The sequence below is a fragment of the Crocuta crocuta genome, unplaced genomic scaffold (assembly GCF_008692635.1).
Source record: "Crocuta crocuta isolate KB4526 unplaced genomic scaffold, BGI_CrCroc_1.0 scaffold153, whole genome shotgun sequence".
NCBI lineage: Eukaryota > Metazoa > Chordata > Mammalia > Carnivora > Hyaenidae > Crocuta > Crocuta crocuta.
The window spans coordinates 4,681,826-4,690,989 of NW_027529525.1; positions in this window are offsets into that span (position 1 = coordinate 4,681,826).

The window sequence follows — 9,164 nt, forward strand, 5'->3', positions numbered from 1 at the left end:
CTCAGTAGACTATCGTATCCAGTGACTGCATCTTTAAAGAGAAACTAAGGGTGAGATTTACACTGAAATACAGGGAATGGATCCTAATGGTAGCATTTAAACCTCAGAGTAGCCTAATGTGGACGCTACTGAGGGACTTCTGGGGCCATTCAATGAGAACATGTGGGACAGTTATCTGTAAGCAGCTCCCGTACAGAGCAAAGTGGTTATTGCTGTCATCTTGGCCAAGCACTCATCCTGGATGGAGACCGACTGCTGCACTGCCCACTCTCCAGCTTCTCCTTCTCTCAGGAAACCAGAGAAGCACTGGCTAGCTGGGTGGAAGCTAGCACAGGCTAGACAGACTGGAAGACTCCTTCTGGAACAACCACCCTTCAGCACTCTGTCTGGACCACCCCTCCCATCATGGGTAGCGGGTCACAGGAGCAGCCCTGAGTCTCCTCTGATCTTCCCACCCAAGGAGTTGAGCTAAATGCAGGAAGAGGGAGGACAGGCAAGTATGTGCCTCCACGGAAGTGGAGGGGCCAAGAGGAGGCCTGAAGCCAGTGCTGAGGAGAGAGGGCCTCCCTGGGAGTGGGCTGCACCCCACACACACACACACTACAGGAACACAGCCTACCCATGCCAACCTCAGAAACCACATGCCTTCATTGCAGGCAGGAAACACCAACCTCAAAGACTCCCCACCTTTGGGGCTCCCTCCCATCTCCAAAATGCTTCAGGCCAGAATTTAGGGAGAGCTCTGAAATTTGAGTTCTAATAGCTGGGTGTTGCCTACACTTGCTGTTCTAAATGACCCCTGGCCTCCCGGGGGTAATTATACAGTGGGCTTTGAGGGTTAGGGGTGGGTAGGCTAATACTGGCAAATGCCAAAAGGATGTACTATTTCCCTTAAAAGCCTGTTAGGGCTAGAGACTCCACTGATGAAAGAGGTCAGGAAAATGCCATGATATTACTTACTTTCTACCCTAACATTTGGCCTCTCTGAGGTGCTGCACAAGGAAGCCAACACTGCCTGTCAAGTATAAAAGACATTGCTATTTAGCAACTCAGGTACCCATGGAGAATGCACTCCAACAACGTACAGTCCCAGGATTTCCAGAATCTGTCCTTTACAGCTATCCCCAATCTCTGAGTCCTCCCTACACAGACCCTCCTCTCTATTCCTGGTGTCCACATTGTTCTAGCATAGCCCTTTGTTTACAGTGTTCCCTGTGGCCCCAGCTGCACCCCTAGAATCTCCCCAATGATTTATCTGAGTCTCAGCACATTTCAACACCCTAATGAAGCCCTCTGCATCCCCCTAATGAAGCCCTCTGCATCTGCCAATTCCCTGCCCTCTCACAGCTCTCAGAATCTCCCCTAGTCTGCAGCATGCACCTCTTACATTGTTACTTATATTTTTATTTAGTCATCCTTTCTTCTGGAAGACAGTAGGTGCTGCCAGTAGGTGCTGACAAGGTGGGCACCTTGTCATACATCTATTTGCATCCCCAGTTTAAACTCAGAGCCTTTCACTGCAAGTCACCCGGGAGGCATCCCGGACATGGCATCCCTGAAAGATGCTTACCCCGTCTCTCCGTGTACATTTCTCATGACTTTGTGACTTCATCCCAGCCCATTTCAATACTGACTAGCCCCAAGTTTTATTAAGTCATTCTTTTTACAAAGCCAAAATAAGCAATAACTGGATTGCCTCTTTTTTTAAAAAAAAAAAGTTCATTGATTTATTTTGAGAGAGAGACAGAGAGAGCTAGTTGGAGAGGTGGAGCAGACAGAAAGGGAGAATCCCAAGCAGGTTCCATGATGCCAGCACAGAGCCTGACGTGGGGTTCAGACCCACACACCGTGAGCCAGTGACCTGAGCCGAAACTAAGTCAGACCCTCAAAGACTAAGCCACCCAGGTGCCCCATGTACCACTTCTGCATTTGGACAGCCAGCAGCTCTCAATTTTTAACTTGGGATTTGCTTCTCCAGACTATAGACTCTGTTCTTTTGCCTGTTCTTCATTTATCATAGTTTCCAGATCCTGTACCATCCCCATCTCCTGGGGACTTTCTGGTTTCCAATATCCCTCATGAAATGTGCTGCCCAGAACTAAATGTAATATTCAGCTATTGAAGATGTGAAATCTTAGCCCAAACATAGGGAAGGAGGCACTTGAGGGAGGTCTTTTCATGTTAATTGTGATGATGAACACAACTGGATTCCAATGGTCTTTGCTTAAAACAAGAAAGAAATACTTTTTAAAGAAAACAAGCAAGGATTTTTACTCAACCAAGGGATTCCAGTTTTAAAGAAAACCAGAAGTGTAGGATTTAGAACCACCTGGATTGCAACAGACATGGAATCCATTTTTTTCACTTTTATCTCACAGCCTTTTGATGGCATAGTTGTGGTTTGTGTGAGTTCTATGAAGAAGTTCATGTGCGTGGTTATCTGGTAATGTGTTACCAACCAACAAGGGAACCAGAGCAAGTTAGAAACTGAAGGGCATCAAAGCTGCAAGCCTCTCAAACCACCACTGGCTGATTCTCCAAGTGCCCTCACAGTCCTGGAAGCGCTCCAACACCCCAGCTCCCCATCTCTACACTCATCACCCACACGTAAGCCAGCTCCTAGCTCCCCAGACTCTCTGAAGTTCCTTTAAAGAGCCAAATCAAGAGAATGAAGTCATCAAATTTAAGAGGAAGGCCATCAGGATCACATGATTTCCTTTTCCCTAAGCTAACTCAATGTAGCAAGTAATACCTTGCTTCAGGGTTTGGGGGCCTAGACTATTTTCTCTGGTTCTTAAGGGCCTTTTAGGTATCTGTATAGGTTTAAGTAAGTGAATTCTCCTCCCTGACCTTCAGTGCACTTCTACTCCAAAATCTGTAAAACTAAGTCCACAGCTAATGAAGAAAAGAAGCCTAATTTCTTTTCATCACAGAAGCTTCTGATTTCTTGTTTCTTTTTACTTCTGAGGTATTCATTTTCTGTACCATTAATGGTAACATTTCTCTGCCATTTTGCTTCTATTTTCATAGAGAAAGAAATAGATCTGGAAGGAAACTCCTCTAACTCCATCAGAGAGTTTGAGGGATTTGTCCGATGTTGCAGAGCTTTTTAGCCCAAGAGTGCATCTTATCCAGCTCTGACTAGACCCTCACTCAGCTCCCAGGAGGCCAGAAGAGACCAGCCTGACACATTCTTCTTTCCAAATCCATACAGTGGCTGGTCTTTGGTCAATGTATCGGAGAACACCACACTGTTAGGGCTTGGGTCCGTGACTGAGGCTTGTTAGAGCATGTGATAGAAAGGAACTGCCCCTGAGTCATTCACTGTAGACTTTGTTTCCAGAAACCCTGCTGTTCATCAATGAATCGTTAGTACCTGCTGATATTCATCACCCCTTACCCCATGCGTGGTGGCATTTTGAAAGACAGCAGCTGGACTTATGACAAAAAAAGACATAGCTCACAGGCTCAGTGTTTTTGCTCTATCACCTGGAGTCCTGATTAATTTTCTTCCCAGGCAGGAAGTCAGGAGGACCCCCTTACTCACCCAGCCTGAATTCCAGGAGTCTGTTGCTACAAACCTACTCAGGACAGAAACCCACACGGTGATTACAACATATGCCTGGATATAAGCTGACCCCGAATACAAGGTGATTCCCCATAAGAAGAGCCAAGGGAAAGTTCTTCGCTAATTTGAACACATAAACTTTGGGGAATATGAATAACATATTCAAGTTTCTAATTTATTAATTAAATTATATATTGATATTAAAAGTCAGGTATTACATAAAATGATGCTTAATTTAACATTTTTTCCCACTTTACATTCAGTCTCCACACACATTTTTCATCTTCATGACAATGGCAAATTTTTTTTTTGGTTTGGTTTGCTGAGTCATCCAGAGCACATGTCTTCACACTTCAGTTGTTTGACCTAAAGTACTTTTAAAAATCAGGCATGATGATGTTCATGAAAAATTTCTTCCAAACCATAAGCTTTCCTAACAATAGGAATTTCCATTCATCCTAAAGGTTAACAGCACAACCACTTACCTTTTTTCGCTTTTGTAGCTGTGTGCAAAATCCTACAACAAAAATAATGAGAGACTGTGCCCAGGAATAATTGTGAAATCTGTGTCAAATTTTTATCCCTCCTTTTTAAATCTGATTTCCATTAGTGGACCTCTACAAAAATGCAAAACTGGGAGTGGCTGAATTGTTTCAGGATGTCTTCCTTAAAGAGCATTTTGTAGTTCACAAAAAAAGGAACTTGACCTGGAATACCAGTAACTTCATGAGAACCTGAGTAACACTGAGAATTATTTCTGCATCTTCTGTCTTTCTGTGACGTAACTTTGAGGGACAAAACCTTGCCTTATAGGCAAGGAAGTCCAGTGTATATCTATTTCCTTGGAGCGATTATTAGTTGTGCCTCCTTTTTTTTTTTCCTCAAAAGTATCCCAGTTTGGACAGTAAATTACATAGTTACTCCACTTCTAACAAGGAGCATACTATAAATTGTCATACTGCTGGACTTGCCAGGGCATTCAGCATATTGGCCATTCAGCAAGTTTCCTGTGAGACTAATACCCACACGGCTGCTAGACAGAACTCAAAGGCACAGTAGTTGAAAATTAAAGCAATGCAGCTAATTATCTAAAGTGATATTACGATGTCTAAGATTCTGGTAATTTGACTGCCAGTCAACACAGCATCTGCTTCCAAAGGAAATTATTTTTTTAAATAAATCTTTAAAAGAAATCTAATTACAAGAAACTCTCTCAATTAAGAAGAGCTGCTTTGATCTGAGAACAGTGGCTTTAGTTTATTACTAGTTTAATGTTTCTAAATATTTGGAGGGAAGTTGTCTTTATTAATTTTATGATTTAACCATCCATACTTGCAAAGACCTCTCAGCTAAGGCACAATTCACTTCCAGCTGACCATCCTGCAGGTGAGTGAGCTGTGTGTAATGAATGGTGTAGGTGCAGATAGAATGGATGCCCCAAGCTCTAGGTCCTTGAGACTCCCAGCAGACATGCAAGAGGGCTTCCCTCACTTTTTGTGGGTCGGGCTGACTGCCTGCACAATGCTGATGCTTATGTGGAGACTGAAGAGCACACATCTGTGTAAATTCACTCATCAGAAAACCACGTTGAGTACCAATTCGCCTCATGGTGCATCAGAAACTTCATCATCTGACATAAAATCTGCCATGCAAGGAAAAACCCCATCAAACAGAAACTCAAAAATTTGCTTCTGAGTGCTAACTTCTTCGATGTTTCTCCATTCCTGCCTCTCAGAGTTGATTGCCTGAGTGTAAGTAAATCAGCCCACGTCCCAGACACATGTGCCCCAGAGTTAAGGCATTTATCACACTGGATGTGGGATATGGTTTTCATCTAGAAGGTCATTAGATAAAACTGCTTACCCTTAAATCACCTACGATATTTTACATTAGTCATGGCCCAAGGTCTCATGACAGTTGGCAAGATGTGAGCTCTTTCTGTGTGTCCAGCTTTGGGCAGCCCATCTCCCTAAACCCATGGAATGCAGTGGAACAAAGAGACTTGTTGAGGGGAATGTCTCTTAGGTACTCCCTGTCCTCAGCTACATATGCATCTCGCTCCACCGTCTAGCAGCACTGGGAAGGTTCTCATGGGACTCTGTCCTGCAGACACAATGGCTCCACAGAGAACACCATCCTCTCTGCCAAAGCTCTCATCTGATTTTCCCTGCACCGAGTGGGGCTGAACAGAATAACCAAAGGATGGCTGTCCCTTAGCACAACCAGGACCTCAAAGCCTTTGCCCCTGCCCCATGCCGTGAAGAAAAAAGAGAAAAGAAACATCTTAGACATCTCTCCTGCACTCTCTGAATTTCTAAGAAAATGGCCCCTTCAGCCTTTCTTCCTGAGAAGAGTTTTCCTCTTCTAACCATTTTCCTGTCCTGACCAAGAGCTCGATGGGAGAAACCGAGAAAGTGGAAGGGAGGAAGGCCCACCTTCCGAGGCCCGTTCTATTTCCTCACCACCTTTTTCGTCCTGGCGGCCCTTTGTGCTTCCTTCAATGATATCTTCTTACCTTCCAGGGCTGCTGCTTCCAGAGGAAGCTGAATTGAGAGGGTAGAATGTGAAGTCAACTTTGCCCAGTGCCCTTGAAAAGAGAGAATTGATTTTTATCCCTCCACACCCTCCTCCTCCTGACCTTTCTAGACACGTTGTTCCTACATTCAAAGGTGTCAGGGTCGTCCTCAATGTGGGGCTGTGGCCGAGGGCTGCTCCCTCTGCTGAGACGTGGATACATATGGCCCAAAGCCCACTGGGTGACCGGCAACCTTGTCCCCTGCACTCTCCACGGGCCTGAGGCCCCTGCTGTGTCTTTTATAGCCTATCCCTGTGGAATGTTGTCTCGGCCTCACTGTGACCCCAACCACTAGCCTCTCTGTTTCCTGAGGTCCCAGGACCACAGTGACCTTGCCAATGGCTTGACCTTCCAAGTCTGAGGCTGTGCTGCTTGGCGTGAAGTTGTGCTGCGGCGAGCCCTCACGGTCTCCTCTCCTTGCGCTCGGCCCACTGGCTTCTTCACCTGCAGCCATGCCTCCCAGGAGGCCCTAGCAGAGTTGCTGGGAGAAACTCAGGCCCACCCCCCCCCAGCCGCAGGTCCTCTGTCACTTTTGGTTCAGAACTCCACCAATGTTATGTTGATGCAGANTTTTTTTTTTTTTGGCCTCTCTTTCCTCTTTCTCATTTTCTGATCCTGACTACAGACCAATAAAAAGGAAATTTTACCAGATGATGCTTTTAAAAAAAATTTTTAATGGCCAGATTGTACCTGCTAGTTCTCAAAAACAAACAAAAAAGACTTCTCAGAAAGCTTTTAAGTCACTTTCTTTGAGTGACATTTTTCATTTTGCAGACTGCAGCCTTTACTCAAACAGATTTTTATCTTTTTTTCTGGGGTTTGATGTGGAAATCTCACTAAATTCTTCCATCTAGAGTATGTCAGTATTTGATTGAAATGCTAGTTTGAAGGCTTGCCTGTTAAACCATTTCTCCTTGCGTCCTTTTAAAATTAATGCATGCTTCTAAAACGAATGATGTATTTAATATTGAAAATAAGCTAAACCTGAGAACTCTCGGAGCGTTTCAAATAGATGCAGAAGATCGCCACCTTGTGGCCACTGTAGAATCTGCCACTTGGATTCGTGCTGGTTTGTCCTCGGGTTAGGGGCCCTGCCCCTGATTAAAATAGAGGACTTCTAATGTGATCTTTTCACATGCAGTTCACACTCTAATCCTGATTCTTTGCGGGCCGACTTGTGGAGATTTCCTTGCAATTTGGAGAGAGGAGGCTATTCTAAGTGACCTCAGTGGTCTAGGTGAAGGATGCCTTTTTGTCTTTTAACTTTGATTCAGTAAGGAGAGGAAATATCTTTCGGGGAGCCCAGCTCTTCATTTTCTTCAAAGTATATGCTCTTACCCCTGTATTTTTTTTCGAAATGTGCCCTAAGGGGATACGTGTACCACCATCCCGAAGAGGATATTTAAAAAGCAGATCTGGGGGGTTCCTGGGTGACTCAGTTGGTTAAGTGTCAGATTTCGGCTCAGGTCATGATCTCTCTGTTCATGGGTTCGAGCCCCATGTCGGGCTCTGTGCTGACAGCTAGCTCAGAGCCGGGAGCCTTTTTCAGATTCTGTGTCTCCCTCTCTCTCTGACCCTGCCCTGCTCACGCTGTTTCTCTTTCTCTCTCTCTCAGAAATAAATAAAACATTGAAAAAAAATTAAAAAGCAGATGTGGGCACACCTATGGGTAGGTTCTGGGATTTGCATTTTTAACAAGTGTTTTAGGCCATTTTTTTAATGTTTTGTTTATTTTTTGAGAGAGAGAGCATAAGCACGGAAGGGGCAGACAGAGAGGGGGATGAGGATCTGAACCAGGCTCTGTGCTGATAGGCTGACAGCAGCTGGTCTGATGTGGGGCTCAAACTCACAAACTGTGAGATGGTAACCTGTGCCCAAGTCAGACGCTCAACCAACTGAGCCATCCAGGAGCCCCTCTTAGGTGATTTTTATATACATTGAATTGCTAACAGTGCTGCATTTTAGTCTGTGCAAAGAAGAAATTAAACAGAGTCCTAACAAATTAAATCTGTTTGACCCTGAGAAGTCTCCCTCAGGCCCCGGGAGGGAGGGAATTTGGAATTGAGGAGAACTCAAGACACTAATGCTGTTCCAAAGCTCCTGCCAACCCGAATATTTGCTGTTCGAACAAAGACACCGTTAAAGACCACAGTGACCTGTGACTTCGAACAAAGACACCGTTAAAGACCACAGTGACCTGTGACTTCAGCTGGACCCTCTCAACAAGAAGCCATCATCTACCAAAAGACTGGTCTACTTATGTAGGGCTCCTCTCTTGGCTTGTATAGGAAGCAGCCAAAGGACAAAGGAGAGGCTACCATGCTCCCTGTGGCCAGCCCTCCAGAAGCTCCTCACCAGGAAGTCCTGCGCGGGGCACCCAGCCTGGGGCACGAGACAGGAGACCAGCTTCCAGGCCTGACTCTCCCGCTGACTAGCTGTGTGGACTTGGGCAGGTCACCGGCTTCAGTTGTCCTTATCTATAAAATGGAAGTGGTTGCACTGAGATACCACCTCATGCCGGTCAGAGTGGCTAAAGTGAACAAATCAGGAGACTAGATGCTGGGGAGGATGTGGAGAAACGGGCACCCTCCTACACTGTTGGTGGGAATGTAAGCTGGTGCAGCCCCTCTGGAAAACAGTGTGAAGGGTCCTCAAAAAAATACAACAGAACTCCCCTATGACCCAGCAGTAGCACTGCTAGGAACTTACCCAAGGGATACAGGAATGCTGATGCATAGGAGCACGTGTACCCCAATGTTCATAGCAGCACTCTCCACAATAGCCAAAACGTGGAAAGAACCTAAGTGTCCATCAACTGATGAATAGATCAAGAAGATGTGGTTTATCTATACAATGGAATACTACATGGCAATGAGAAAGAATGAAATCTGGCCATGTGTAGCAATGTGGATGGAACTCGAGGGTATTATGCTGAGTGAAATAAGTCAGGCAGAGAAGGACAGATACCATATGTTTTCACTCATAGGTGGAACAGGAGAAACTTAACAGACGACCATGGGA